The following is a 16,447-nucleotide window of genomic DNA, read 5'->3' on the forward strand; positions in this document are numbered from 1 at the left end:
TGGGTATTTAGTGCTTGTTATGAGTTTTAAGCAAGTGCTGGGCTGTAAAATGAATGGTTTGAGTGCTAAAGTTGAAAGTTTGTCTAGTTCCAAGGAAAAAACTGATGACTAGACTTTGTGGAGCCGGTAATAGATTAACCCTAGCTAACCGGCGCTCAAAACTGCGCAAATGCATTTTTTATATCAGAAAGATTAAAGAGATAGAAATTAGCCCAAAATGGCCAATAAAACTACAGTTTCTGGGCAGAAACCACTCCTCCAAGGGCAGGTAGGCTGTTCAGAGCTCCCCACTCTCACTGGTGAACAAAGAAACTTCATTTTTGCCCAAGTAAGGTATGGCCAAACACAGAAGCTTAAAGACAGTCCAGGTATCAGCAGGTATCTGAAACTGGACATTTCTAGCTTAGTAAGGTGGGAAAATAGCAAGAATTTTTTGTTTGTTTGTTTTTTTTTCAAGAAAACAGTAGAAACAAATGCAAAAACACTTTTATAGTGCAGTAATGGCTGTCACACTTGCGTAGGAAGCCAGTAACAATTAAAAATACAATTTACAACAAAAGACAAAATTTAAAGTGCAGGCACAAATAAATTCAATTTCAGTGTAAAATGAGCGTTCTGAGAAGCAATAAATGCCAGAAAATGAGTGTTTAGTTAGAAATAGTAATAAGCAACAAGAAAAACAGAAAAAAAGGTAATTAAACACCCTAAAGTCTCTCCTTTTGTCTCTTTGGAGTTGTAGGTATCTGCAGGACACCTGGGCAGGATCTGCTGAGCCTATACAAACACAAAAACTGCGCAAATACATTTTTTATTTCAGAAAGATTAAAGAGATAGAAATTAGCCCAAAATGGCTAATAAAACTACAGTTTCTGGGCAGAAACCACTCCTCCAAAGGCAGGTAGGCTGTTCGGAGCTCCCCACTCCCACTGGTGAACAAAGAAACTTCCTTTTTGCCCAAGTAAGGTACGGCCAAACACAGAAGCTTAAACACAGTCCAGGTATCAGCAGGTATCTGAAACTAGACTTTTCAAGCTTAGTAAGGTGGGAAAATAGCAAGATTTTTTTTTGTTTGTTTTGTTTCAAGAAAACAGTAGAAACAAATGCAAAAACACTTTTATAGTGCAGTAATGGCTGTCGCACTTGAGTAGGAAGCCAGTAACAATTAAAAACACAATTTACAACAAAAAAAATTTAAAGTGCAGGCACAAATAAATTCAATTTCAGTGTAAAATGAGCATTTTGAGAAGCAATAAACGACAGAAAATGAGCGTTTTGGCAGAAATAGCAATAAACAAGAAAAAACAAAAAAAATGGTACTTAAACACTCTAAAGTCTCTCCTTTTGTCTCTCTAGAGTTGTAGGTATCTGCAGGACACCTGGGCAGGATCTGCTGAGCTTATACAAATACAAAAACTGCGCAAATGCGTTTTTTATATCAGAAAGATTAAAGAGATAGATATTAGCCCAAAATGGCCAATAAAACTACAGTTTCTGGGCAGACACCTCTCCTCCAAGGGTAGGTAGGCTGTTCAGAGCTCCCCACCCTCACTGGTGAACAAAGAAACTTCCTTTTTGCCCAAATAAGGTATGGCCAAACACAGAAGCTTAAACACAGTCGAGGTATCAGCAGGTATCTGAAACTGGAATTTTCTAGCTTAGTAAGGTGGGAAAATAGCAAGATTTTTTTTTTTTTTTTTTTTTTTTTTTCAAGAAAACAGTAGAAACAAATGCAAAAACACTTTTATAGTGCAGTAATGTCTGTTGCACTTGAGTGGGAAGCCAGTAACAGTTAAAAATACAATTTGCAACAAAAAACAAATTTTAAAGTGCAGGCACAAATAAATGCAATTTCACTGTACAATGGGCATTCTGAGAAGCCAGTAACAGTTAAAAATACAATTTAGAACAAAAAACAAATTTTAAAGTGCAGGCGCAAATAAATGCAATTTCAGTGTACAATGAGCATTCTGAGAAGCCAGTAACAGTTAAAAATACAATTTACAACAAAAAACAAATTTTAAAATGAGGTGCAAATAAATGCAATTTCAGTGCAAAATTAGCATTCTGAGAAGTAAGAAATGCCAGAAAATGAGCATTTAGGTGGAAAAAACTAAATAATTCAACAAACCAATAAAAAATAAAACATGGAAAAAGCACCACGCTAGGAAACAAAAAAAAAAATAAAATAATGTTTCAGGAAATGATGTTTCAGTAAATGATGTCATGTTTTTTAAAGTATTTAAGGGTTGATTTTTTTGTTTGTGAATTGTCTGAAGAAGTTTACATATTTTTAGTAAACAAATGTGCTAACATACAGTTTTTGTTTCCTAGAGTGGTGCTTTTTCCATGTTTTATTTTTTATTAGTTTGTTGAATTATTTAGTTTGATGAAGTTTACGTATATTCAGTAAACGAAAGCGCTTACGCTACAGCATTTGCTTCCAGTGTGGTTATTTCTCCTTTATTGTTCTACAGAGTGAAATATTTAGTTTGTTTGCTTGTCTGTTTAAGGAGAATCGCACTACTGCTGGAACACAAGGTCTTTCTACTTCTGGTTCGCAAGTCTTATTTGAGACTTTGGACTCTTTTTTCCAACCCTATGGAACCAACTATCAGTAATGAATCTGCATCAATGGGGAAATTGACTGCTCACATTGAATTACTTTCACAACGAGTTGACATTTTATCCAATCAAGTTGCAACTGCCTTACCTCTGAAACCTGGAAGTTCTGGTTTTTAGCGTCCAGTAACTGTAGATCTACCCTAGGATCCAAGGATCGGGGGAATGTGACTACTGAAACTTCCCACTCTTCAGGACTACCTTGCTCTGGTGTCCAGGCACACAACCCGAATGGAGCGAGTGAATGTCTTATTTCTAATACAACAAACGTCAATGTAGTAAGTACGCCTAATTCTCTACCATCATTAAATGACTGGCTTAAATAACCAGCTTGTTTTACCAGTAGTAGCTTCAGCAATAACAACAGTAGGGGTTCTGTTGAACACGAGGACTCCTTATCTAATAAAGTGAAATTGTTTGATTTCAAACTTTTTAAATGTAAGAAGCTACAGACAGAGGTTCAGTATCTAGCTGAGTGTATAAAAAGAAAACAAGTCCCAAAGGGACTTAGACAATAGAGATTTCTAACAGGCCTGATTGCCAATTCTCCATTTCATAAATAATTACTTTGCCTTTTAGACAAACAGGGTATTGAACTGATTGAATGTTTAATTAAAGACTATGGTCAACAAATAGAGGTTTTTAAAAAAGGACTGGCAGACTTAAACTACAGCATTAGGTTGGACGTCGAGTTTCCGTGGTATAAATTTGACTTTCTTCTAATTTTTTCGAGTATGGAGAGTGCTTTATCAAAGATAAAAGAAAACAAGGTCAAGAAACTAAATGGGGACTCTATTGCATACGAAAAGGGTGTTGCTTACCCCTCACCTCCCTCGAATTTTTTAAAGAAAGGTACGAACATTGACTATGACCAGACCTCCTCAGGGGATATATTCATTGGACTTGACAACAATAATATACCATTTGATGCAACTGCAATGAGTTCACCAGTTAGAAGGAGTGAGAGACTTGCGAGTAAAAATAGGAACAACGGTTCTGACTCTAACAGTGTTAAGAACCAAGAACAGAAACAGGGTTTTCAAACGCACAGAAATGTGAACACTGGAGGGCAACGGAATCAAGTCCAGTATCAAAGTCAGTGGAAGAGGAAGAAACAGAACAGGAAGAGGAGATAATCTCTCCAAGTGACTTTAATTTTATTGTTTATAAAGAAATTGAACAAAATAATTTATGCATTCTTTGTAATAGTTCTAATGATTTCAAAATTTATAATTATTCCTCTTTTGTTCCTGATTCTGCACTCATAGAGATTTTAGCTAGAGGGTTTTCTTTTGTTCCCACTTTTAGGAGTAATTTGAAAAGAACATTGATTGACTTGAAAACTTTTACAAGGAAACTGAATTTAAATGTTCTTTTAGGTAGTAAATCGAGTCTCACAAAAGATTTTAGAGTCGCCAGCATCTTTAACCCTGTGTTGCACCCCACTATTGCTCTTTTTGAAAAAATATGTGAAAATGATTTTAGGTCACTTATGGGTACATACTGTCCTAGTAACATTTTTTACAATAACTTTACCCAACTGAGAAAGATGCATTACAGGGGTTGAAATTTGCAAACATTCATATTATGAAACCAGATAAACGGGGTGGGTTGGTCTTCATGAACAGGGAAGATTATGAATTGAACATGGAGTCATTACTTGACAGTGAAGCTTACATGCAGGTGTCTCTTAATGAGATGAATGGAGCTTTCCATAGGATCACTGGGTTCATCAAAGATTTGTTCATTGAAGGCCGTATTGATTTGAACCTTATGAATTATTTGGAAATCATTTATCCAATTACCCGGACCCTTTTTGGGTCACCAAAAATACACAAAAATTTGCAAAAACCACCCTTTCGTCCCATCATTGGTGGGAGACAATCTATCACATATGGGTGTGCCAAATTTGTTGATTGTAAACTTAAGGAGGCCTTGAAAAATGAGGTCCAGATTTGCAAAGGCTCATGGGATTTTTTGCAAACATTTAATAACTTTCCTTTTTGACGAGGCCCTTAATTTTTTTACAATTGATGTTTGCGACCTTTATACATCTATTCCACAAGAACTTGGATTGAATGGGTGAGAAAATTCCTTTTAGAAAAGCAGGTAGAAGGACAAAGGATTGATTTAATGATATACTTATTGGAACTAGTCCTTAATAATAATTACTTTTTGTTCAGCAAACAATTTTACCTCCAGAAAACGGGTGTAGCCATGGGGTCACCCTGTGGAGCAACTTTTGCTAATGCTGTTATGGCTTTTTGGGAAAAACATTATTTGTTCGTTGACACCATCTTTCAAGAGAGGACCGCATGGTACACCCGTTACTTGGACGATATATTCATTTTGTAGAGAGGAGATATCGCCTCTGCCACTACCTTTGTTGAACAAATTACTAAATACACCAATTTTTTAAAATTTACATGGGAATTTCAAACAGAGCGGATTTCATTCTTGGATGTGGAACTAACAAAGAATATTAAGAAAAATAGTTTTACTTCCAAGATTTTTAGGAAATCCACATATTCGAATGCATTTTTGCACTTCTCCAGTTGCCATCCTTACCATCAGAAAAGGGGTGTGGTGAAAGGACAACTCATTAGGGCTGCCAGGATGGTGAGTTTGGAGGATTACTTTTTTCAAGAATGTATGTTATTAAAAGACATGTTCATGAAACGTGGGTACCCACCTAGATTGGTGGGTGAACTTATTGAAGAGGTGAAGAATAAAAGGGCAAGTGGTTTATTTAAACCAATTTTACAGTTAAAAGAGAATGAAACAACTATTGAATCTAGAGTGGACTTGTCAGATGATTTGACCACCTCTTTTGATTGCCCACTTTTACATGACTTTAATAATGTAAAGAACTTTGAGAAAGAGGGTTCATTTGCATCTAGTTTTATTACCACATTTTCTTTGGATGCTCCATCTTTAAAAACTATTATTTTCAAAAATTGGTGTTATTTATCAGAAGATCAATCAGTTAGTAAACACATTAATGAACATCCTCAAGTGGTTTTTCGTAAGGGATGTAATTTGAAAGCACTTTTGGAAAATAATAATTCCAATGCACCCACATAAAGGGATGTTCAAATGTGAAAATTGTCATTGGTGCAAGTATATAAAAGTGAGTAACTCATTTACAGTAAAAGGAAAAAGTTTTACATCAATGGGAAGTTTAATTGTAACACTAGGGGGGTGGTCTATCTTAGTTTGTGCTCTAAATGCCAGGCTTTTTATATAGGGAAAACTGACAGACCACTGAAAAACAGAATTTATGAACACTACTATGCAATTAACAAAGGGAACACTACCAATGCCCTAGCTAGGCACATTTTATCATTCCCTGAGCATGAATTTTTATTCACGGCTATTGAAAAAGTATCTGAGAATGAAAGAGGGGGACCGACTAGCCTAAAACTTGAAGAAAAAGAAGAATTATGGCAGTTGAAATTAAATGTTTTGGTCCCACCAGGTTTAAATGATGTAATCTCTATCAGGAGCACTTTAAAACTTAAAGCTTTATTAAGATAAAAAATATACTGGGCAGGATTCACGAAGGCTTGCACAGAGTGTAAGAGGCGTGTAACACTCCATGCAAGCCTCGCGATCCAGGAACAGCCCGAAACTCCGTGTAAGAGACCAGCTAAAACGTCTCTTACACGGACTGGGCATGGATATGCTAAATACCTCACTTGCAGCAGAAAGGCATGCAAATGAGGTAGAGTAGAGATCCACGAAAAGAAAGCAGCCCGTGTAAGAGCCGTTTTAGCTGCAGAAATGTACTAAGTTGACAACTGAGTACGTTTCTGCAGAAATCACAATGGAGCCATGTCAGCTCCAAATAAAGGGTGCATATGTGTCAGGCAGCATGCCAATGGCCAAATATGTGGCCATTGGCAAGGTACCCCGATGCAAATATTAAAAAAATATAATTTTTTTTTCTGCGATCGCTGATGTTTAAACGCAGTGCAGCCCCGCGCAAACGAGCTGCGCTGTATAAAACATAAAAATGAAGTTTATAAACCCACAAATGTGGGTTTTATGCAATACATGGAATGACAATGCAGGGACCAGCAGACCAAAAACAACATGGCCACCGTGTAGTGGTTGCTAAGGGGGGAAGCTGAGTCTAAGACATGTAATTAAGCATTAGTAGGCAATCTGATGTAAATGAGGGTCAGGATACTGAATCCCACAGTCACATAGCAAATGAGCACATTCTGAGTAGTGTAAGAGATACATAAGGGGGAGGAATAGAGTAGGAGATAGGTGACATCACAGAGGGGAATGGTAGAAAGAAATGCAGTTTATTGGAGATCAGTGTTACATGACAGATGACAGACACAGATCATGGAAAGAGGAGTGCCACAAGATAAGCATTGGAAAGTCAAGAAATGGAAGGTGTACACTGTTACTTACACCAAAGTTTCTTGCTGGGCGTGCATGCACACATGTGCACGCCATGAGGCGCGAGTAGGACAGTGTGCACACGTGTAAGGCAGACTGAGCATGTGGGAGCGTGTTGGTAGATTTGTAAGACTGTTTGCGCTAGTGTGTGCATGTGTAGTGCAGACTGAGCATGTGGGAGCCTGTTGGCAAAGTTGTAACACTGTTTGCACTGGTGTGCACGCGTTTTAACCCGAATAAGCAGATTTCGAACCGTGTAAGCATGTGTGTGCACGTGTAAGCCACTGTGAGTGTGTTTCTGCTGGTATGCACGCTGCTCCCCCCCTGAGGAAACATAAAGGAAAAAGGAAGCGACAGAATTAGTAGGAAGCTAGCAGGGAATACTGCTGGAGCTAGCAGGTGAAAACAATTAGCAGCAGGCAATTACACAGGCAGAATAGTAGCTCAGCCAAGCACTTAAAACTCTGCAAACAGCAGTGCAGGATGTATCTCTCAAGAGACACTGCAAGACAGGAGTAAGCTATTAGAAGTGAAAACTGAAAAAGCTGAACTCAGAGCAGAAATGCTAGGGGCTGCCATAGCTGTCATAATGAGACATAGGCGACTTGCTGAGGGTGGTGACAATGCAGATGGTGCCAGACAACCCACAGTGAGGAGATGGAGAAGAGTGTACAGGCCCAGGGTCACCTACCACGGGTTACATGAGCTGGAGATAGTAGAGCAGTATAGAGTGGACAGAGACCTCCTGCAGCAAATTGTCGAGCTGTGCAGGCCACGCCTCACACACAGAACCAACAGAGGGGAACCCATCCCAGTGGAAACCAAGGTATGTGTTGGCCTAAGAATACTAGCACCAGGTACCTTCCAGAGACCAACTGGTGATATGATGGGGATATCACAGGCATCAGCCTCCAGGGTACTGCACCAGTTTCTGGATGCCATGTCAGCACATGTTGGTGATCATGTATATTTCCCCAATGCCCGTGAGGTATTGGCCAGCAATATGCATCTCTTCCAGCAAATAGCGGAATACCCTGAGGTAGTGGGTGCAATAGACTGCATGCACATACACATCAAAGCACCAGCCATTGAGCGGGGTAGGGCCTACATTAACCACAAGGGCTTTGCCTCCATCAACTGCCAGGTCATGTGTGATGCCCAGGGCATAATAATGAATGTGTGTGCTGGCTGCCCTGGGAGCTACCATGATTCCCACATCTGGCATTTGACGCAGCTGTACCAGACATTTGCCAATGGGGACATCCCACACGGACACCTAGTGGGGGATGCAGGTTATGTACTGGAGCCGTGGCTGATGACACCCATCAGAAACGCAACACACATGAACAGGAACGGCATAATGAGGCACACGCACAAACACGTAATGTAATAGAGCGTGTGTTTAGGCTTCTGAAGTCATGGTTCCGGTGTCTGGACACATCTGGTGGAGCCTTGCAGTACTCACCAACTACATGTACCCAAATTGTCATGGTATGTTCTATGCTACATAAAATGATCTTGCGAAAACAGCTGCAGCAGGACCAGCATAGGGCCGGGCCAAACAACCCCCCACCATTGCCAAGACCATCACAGGCAGAGCGTGACTCGGAGGAGGAACAACCTGAGCCTGCCCCAGTAGGCAGAAGGAGGCATGCCCAGTATGCCCTGGCCGTGGCAAAGAGGCAACGCATAGCACATACACTGGCTCAGTAGGAACCCTGGGAATGATACCCCTCTCTGACTCACTCAAATAATAACAGCGATGCCTAAAATGACATTACCTGTTCACAAACATGTACAGGGAGTGTAATATGTGCATCCAACAGAGGCAGCCCTGCAGCACCACCTGAGGCATGAAGCCATGTGTTAAGTAATGTAACACCATGTACTATATGCACACTTAAGGACCCTGACTAACATCCACCCTCACCAAGCATGAAGCCACAATATGACGATGGGATGATCAATTGCAATAATTGGCTGAAGTAATGCAGTTAGTCAAAAGGGAGCCAATGTGTTTCAGCCTGGGAAGACATGCTGAGCATGACATGATGCACCACCTGCTAGGGGTGGCGTGCACCTATCAGTCCAAGCCTCATGGATACTGGCAAAGGCTGTCAGTACCCACAGCATGCCCTGAATAGGTAAGTCTCAAAACACAAACCCACCTTCACAGGTACCACAAGGGATAGGAACCTAGATGTAATGCTACCCAATGCCAGAAGTCTAAACAGCAAGATGCGTGCAGTGTAAACGCACACAGTATGGAGAATGTTGATATCTGTCCTGTAATAGAAAACTGGGTCAAGGCACACATCAGCACCCTAACACTACCAGGTTACACCTCATACTGTGCTGTACAGCCTCAAAACATGGAACAAGCTGCAAAAGGAGGGTGACTAGCAATAATTGTCAAGGATAACCACACCCCCATGTTGGTACTACAACAAGAAGCAGCATGGACTAGCCATGGTCAAGTACCAGTGGCTAAAACCGCCTCCCAGTATATAGCCTGCTGCAGACTACTGTCCTAACACCAGGAACTGCACCTGGCCTATGTTGGAATACATGAATATATCAAGCCCCCCAAACCACATTATATTGGTTAACTGAAAATACCCAGACATACACTGGGAGCATTATACTAGCACCAACACTGTAGGAGAAAAGTTCCTAGAATCCATAAACCAAAATGCCCAGGAACAATGTACCACTCCCACAAGAGGGGTAAGCATACTGGATGTGATAATCAGCAACATGCGTACTGGATGGCAAGATGAGAAGTGTATCCCTCACTGGTAAGACCAGACCATAGAGTAATCACACCGGATATACACATCCTGACCACAGTCCCTGGCCAAAAACCACAGTGAAAACATGTGTAAAGCATAAGTTGCACCCCTCCAAACTGATGTGGAATCCATTAAAGGCCCTGTGCAGGTGCAAAATATGGGACACACCACAGAACCTGTTACACAGGCATTCCATGAACACAGCCAGGAATGCTTGGATTATGCAATCACAAATAACAACAAGACACAATGCCATACACGCAGGCATCTGGCATGCTGGACTCCAGCCATTACCAAACCATGCAAGAGAATGAGGAAGCTACTACATGACAGAGCAAACATAAAAAGGGAAGTAATCACTGATCAGTAGTATGGCAATAAAATATGTCCACACATACAATCCACTAAGGCCAGCTACAACAAGTAGAATCTGTGAATCCTGAGGCAATGTTACACCTGCCCCAAGTACACAGACAACCCTCAACTCCCCCCAATAAATACAAATATATGTGAGAGATGCAACCATTCATCCAAACCGGAGGCTGAGCTCCCCCAACTCAGTACTGTCAAAACTAGTCAGGAGGAGAAGGTAACCACACACACACCACAAACCCAGTCCCACATAGACCTATCACAACTGTAAACCAAACACATAAACACAGAAAAACATTCCCAGAGGCCCTAATTACAAACACACCACACCAACAGAGGCCTCCAAAGCAGACCCCCAAGCAACCACAACCTCCAAACATAGCACATGCAACACATAGTACACAAAGCTGGTGTGCCAAACAGTCACAGGCCAGAAGGAGAAACAACATGCCTGATACAGTTGTAATAGGTGTCTCTATAGGCAGACACACTGCTGTCCCACTCACCAGACTGAACAAGGGAAAGGGTACAGTAAGCTGCCTGTAGGCTGCTACAATACACCACATAACACAAGTACGCAGGTCACCCCAAAGCAAGTAGAAGTATGATGCAGTCATTGTCCATGCTGGTGTGAATGACCTGAGATGTACCTCCCTGGACTACATGAAAAGAGACATGGATGAGCTCTCTGAGTATGTACTCCAGGCCGGTATGACACTGGCCGTTTGCAGTATCCAACCCTCACCAAGAATGATGCCACAGTACAAACACAGAATGATCAGCTTTAACAGGTGGCACAATTACATCTGTCAGTCCAAGAGGATCTAATGTCTGTCTGCTTGAGATGTCATGCATGACAAGCCATGCTGCTGTCCCAGGAATGACTTGCACCTGTTACCCCTGGGCGTCTGGATATTGGATAAGGCTTTTGCCACCTCCATAGAGCCGTACGTAGGCAAGGCCAAAAAGACTAACCCACCACCCTAGAAAACATAAGTGGTAAGAAACATAAGGGTAATGCTGACCAATGCCAGATGTGTAAACTGCAATATGCATGCTCCTGAGGCACTTCCTAGTATGGAGAACATTGATGTCTGTGCAGTGACAGAAACCTGCTGCAAGCCTACTGACAGCACACCATCACTACCAGGTTATACCTCATATCATGCGTTATGGCCCCAACACCTGGACCAAAACATCAAAGGAGGGGGAGTATCCATATGCAGCACAAACACCCATACGGCCAGGTAACTGACAATGCACAAAGCAGCGGAGACCACCCATGTGCACCTAACTGTAGTCAAAACTGCTGTACAGTCTGTAGCATGTGACAGACCACACTTCCACACACAGGAACCCCACCCAGACGTCCTGAAGACACTGGACAGTATGAATGTCCCACCAAATACCAAACAAGGTACTCACAAATTACCACATAGGTGGTAAACCATTATGTATGCAAGGAGTAATCAGTGACCTAGGGACACAAGTGGATAATAACCTGTTATGTGACACTCACAATGCCAATGTGGCTAGGAAGACTGTCTATATTGGACACCGTATCATGAAAGGATTCACATCTACATCAACAGAGGTCATTGTGCCCCTGTACTCTTCTTTTATCAGACCCATAATCTAGTACAATGACTCATATGGGATGTACCTTACCTGACACCTGCAGCGGTTAGAAAGACCTCAAAGGTACCTCACCAAGAGGATAAAGGGTCTCAAATATATGTGATATGCTGCCTTGCTGTAGACACCCCATCTGAATGCAGTCACAGACTGCCTACACAGAGGCATTGTATGTCTGTTGTACAAGGCCATGTCCAACACAGGATTAATGGACATGCTCCACCCCAGGAAATCAAAGCCATTGGAACTGTGAGAGTGACAGATGTCAACCTCAACACATAATGAAATAGGATGTGCTAGAGGGACAGATACATAATCCAGAGGCTCCCCACACCCTGGAACAGGATCCCACTCCATGTTAGGCAGAGCCCCTCACTGACACCCCTCAACAGGAATATTGCCAAGTGGATGGATGATCGTAGATGTACACTGGTGGTCTTCACTGTGTCATGTCCAGACAGAGGCACAGTAAAGTAAATCATAAATGGCCATACTATTCACATAGCAAGGGGCGGCGAATGACACACACACTCTGGCTAGGCTTACAAATGCCCTAGGGTGGATAGCCTAGTATGAACCTATGAACTTATGAAGATACAAATAGTACAGGACACTAAGGATAATCACAAGGCTTACTTAACTGATGGTAGGAACCATGTTGGGAATTCACAGATATGCTCCGAATCACACAAATATTACAAACAACATACCAAACACACACACATATTGCCAACATACAGCCTGACAGATGCAGTGCAACCCCCCCCCCCAGAATGCAAAATATCTATCCCAGCAGACTGCTGGCCCCCTGACATTGCAGATGCTGAGGTAGCAGCCATCATCTACAAAGCAAAACACACAGCAGCAAAGGTATGAGATGGTGTCCTGGGCTGAGTCCAACATGGACTCCAAGAAGAATGGAATGCCAAATCACACTACTGCTCAATGTCAGCCTTACTACAGGATATGTACCCAAAGAGCAGTGTACAACAACAGTGGTCCTTCTCAACAAAGGTGTTGCCTGAATGGATACTGCAAACTACCACCCCAGGATCCTGACAAGCTTGGTCTGCACAGCTATGGAAAGGATCAGCATGTACCACAGACATAAAGCTATCGGGGGCCTACTGACACCGGACCCTACCCAGTGTGGCTGTCAAATGTGCAGATCCTGCCCCTAAACATGTTTGACCCATTTGAAACAGTCATTAAGGTCATTGATGAGGGCAATGTGGTCCACACAGCGTAGCTGGACCGTGCAAATGCTTCCAGACAATACCCTTTGTGTTCAGTATGGATATGTTCACCAGCTTAAATATAAACTCCTATGTCAGTAGAGGGGTTGCAAACCAGACCAAGGACAGAACTGACATGGTCAGACATGTTGCATCCATGTCAGACTACAAACCAGATATAAGTGGCATCCCACAAGGCTTGGTCCTGGGACCTCCCTCGTTCCGTATATATGTCCCATAGGTACAGGCCAATATGGAATGACTGTGACTGAACATGTATGCAGAGGAGTACAAACTGCCCACCATATCTGACCCCCAGCTGACACAATCAACCCACAAAAGGGCCACATAGAAACAGACAACTGGTGCCATAGCCATGTCAGCAAGCTAATTGCAGAAATGTGTATAGTCAATCACCGTGGATATACAGTAAGTGCCCACCAATTACCACACAGGTGTTAACCCATTACGTACCTAACATGTAATGAGAGACCTGGGGACACAAGGTGATAGATACCCTGCATTGGACAAACATGTGGCTGTAGTGTTCACAGAAACATACCATATACCCACCTAATCATGAAGGTTGTCAGACCTAGATAAGGGGAGGTCACTGTGGCTCTGCAGTCATCCTTCATCAGCATCACAATTGACTACAATAGTCCCTGTGGGATGTACCTCAGCAGACACCTCCATCAACTGTAAAGTCCACGACAGTACCTCAACAGGAGTAGCAAAGAGCATGAACAGATGCCATGTGTTGCCTGATTAAACAAACTGCAGCTCCACACACTGCCATACTGTCCACCCAGAGGCAAGCTGTGCCTGATATATGAAGCCATGTCCAAGCTGGAATCAATGAACATGCTGCACCTTGTACAATCTGAATGGCAGTGAGTTATGCACATGAGAGACCTGAACCCCAGCACTGACATACATAGGACAAGCTGTACTGAATGATCCATAACACAGAAGCCACCCCCACTCTTGCGTAAACTCCCAGTACAGGTTAGCCAGAGAGTCACCCATCGACACTCCTCAAGAGGAATCTTGATGAGTGGATGGGCGATGGTAGGTTTACCCTGGGTATCACTGTTATGTCACAGGTAGACGGAGGCACAGTATACTAACCATGACATATGTCATGGCAAACTCCAGTTACAATGTGTGTCAAAGGACAAACACACTCTCTGACTAGCATCAGAAATGGTCTAGGGCACATCACTAGTGTTTGCCAATGTCCACCTATGTTGTGGAATACACTACCAAATGTTGGACTAGCCTGGTTTAGGTAGTCCATATCTGAACATAATGCAACATGGTCGTATATGCACAACTGGCCCCTACTCATTCTGTTGTGCTCACTATGAATATTTAAAGCAGTGATAGGACTAAAGCCCAGGATACTGTCCACCACAGTGAAAGTACTGAACCAGTACGCTATACGGTACTACAGTGTTAGGTCATTATGAAAGGATGTTGACAACTGTATGCAAAGTATCCCATGCAATCCCTGCAGGCACAGTATAATCCCTGTTGTGGTCAGACATGAAGCAGTTGGCCAGTAAGTACACAACATGACACCCAACACACAGCCATAAACGTGAGATATTGTTGAAGTTCACACTCACCCAAATATGTGGTGGACTGCAGAGTTCAACATATGGAAAGCTCACACTGGGCATGCTCACACACTTAGATAAATGAGGCATATGTCAGACAACATGCCATGGAAAGGCTGAACTGGGCATGCTCACACACTTAGGCCATATCTCCGTTTAGCAGTTGGCCACACATATCTGGTATTTGTACATGTCATTCCAGGAACCAACCACAACACAGCAATATGCCCAGTGCACACAGTAAATGACTACAGAGACATAAGTGATATAGTGGATCCCCCTCATATTCAAACATCTTCCACAGATACACAAGTTGTTCATAGGAACAGGGAATGCTATGGCAATAAAGACCTGCAAACAGTCTAACAGCAACAAATATTGTGCATCTGACAATTAACATATGGGTGTAGAGGTCAATACTAGGCTGTTTGCCCTAGGGAATGACAGCTTAGCCAGAGTGTGCTTGACATCTGCATCCCCAGTACAGTAGGCTACTGTGCCACTGTAAAGTAGGTCACATAAGGCAACGTGTGAGGCTAGTGTGCTGTGCCTCTGTCAAGCAGGGACACAGTGGAGATCCCAGAGTTTGAATGTGCTAAGCCACATCCATGTTGTTGGTGTGTGCTGGAAGAGGATTGCTGAGGACCTCTAACAGTAAGTGGGCGTCAATAACAGACTGAGGGGAGCCCTATCTGCATTCTCTGGACAATTTCACTGTCAACACTGTGTTGTGATGATTATGTGGGATTGAAGCGTCGTGCCGGTACTGTTCAGAGATGTCCTCCCTCTGTGGGCTACAGCTCTGCAATGTATTAGCTCACTCTGTCTGTTGGACAGCTCATATATGGCTGGTGTACACCTGACAGGTGTCCTGTTGTGGAGCAGTCATGGGTATATGTGGGATAGCATGATCAATGCAAACCTTACACATGCTCATAGAATGCAATTGTCAAGGATTATGCAGAGTGGCCAGTATAGTCCCCCAGCATGGGTACTTTGAAGTCTTCCACCCCAGTCTTCACAAGTGTAGAGTCTGCTTGTGCTAAATACAGTTTGTTTGCAGTGACAACCTTGCCTGGGGGTGGGGATGGAATATGGATGTCCAGGGAAAGGTGGGTATGGTCAGATATCAACAATTGTGGTCTACCTCTGGTGTGGAACAGTGAGTACCCATGTTGCAGATGGACAGGTGCAATATGTATTCCCCCATGTGGCTGTGGTGAGTGGTTCTGCCATAGCACATGGACCCACAAATTGTAGTGGCTGTAGGGTAATGTTGTAGAGGCCTGAGTAGTTCCACACACAATATGCCTGTACCTGATGTTAACAACTGGAATGGTGTATGTGAACACCTGCATATCACGGCACTGTTCCCAGAGAAGCAAAGTGTGTGTCCTGGATGTGAGAGTGGTGTTCTGGACTGGTTGTGTTGTGTGTTACAGGTCCTGTGGTCACGAAGCATGGTATAGAACATAACCTGCCAGTGCGATGTGCATATCTGACCCTGAAGTAGGTGGCTGCAAATGCATATATATGCTATTCCCCACCTGACAGGTAGTACTAGATGTACATACCTCTGTAGAAATAAAGATGTCAGCACCCTATAAATACTGCAGGTGCAGAACAGATGCCCAGTAATTCAGATAGCGTGCTCTGCTAATGCGTCTCCCTCAAGTGCCATAATATAGTTAGGTAGGAGTTTAAGCCATGCAAATGCTCAGTGTGTGTGTGTGTGTGTGTGTGTGTGTGTGTGTGGGTG

The sequence above is a fragment of the Protopterus annectens genome, chromosome 8.part0 (assembly GCF_019279795.1).
Source record: "Protopterus annectens isolate FY-2018-M chromosome 8.part0, PAN1.0, whole genome shotgun sequence".
In the NCBI taxonomy this organism is placed as follows: Eukaryota; Metazoa; Chordata; order Ceratodontiformes; family Protopteridae; genus Protopterus; species Protopterus annectens.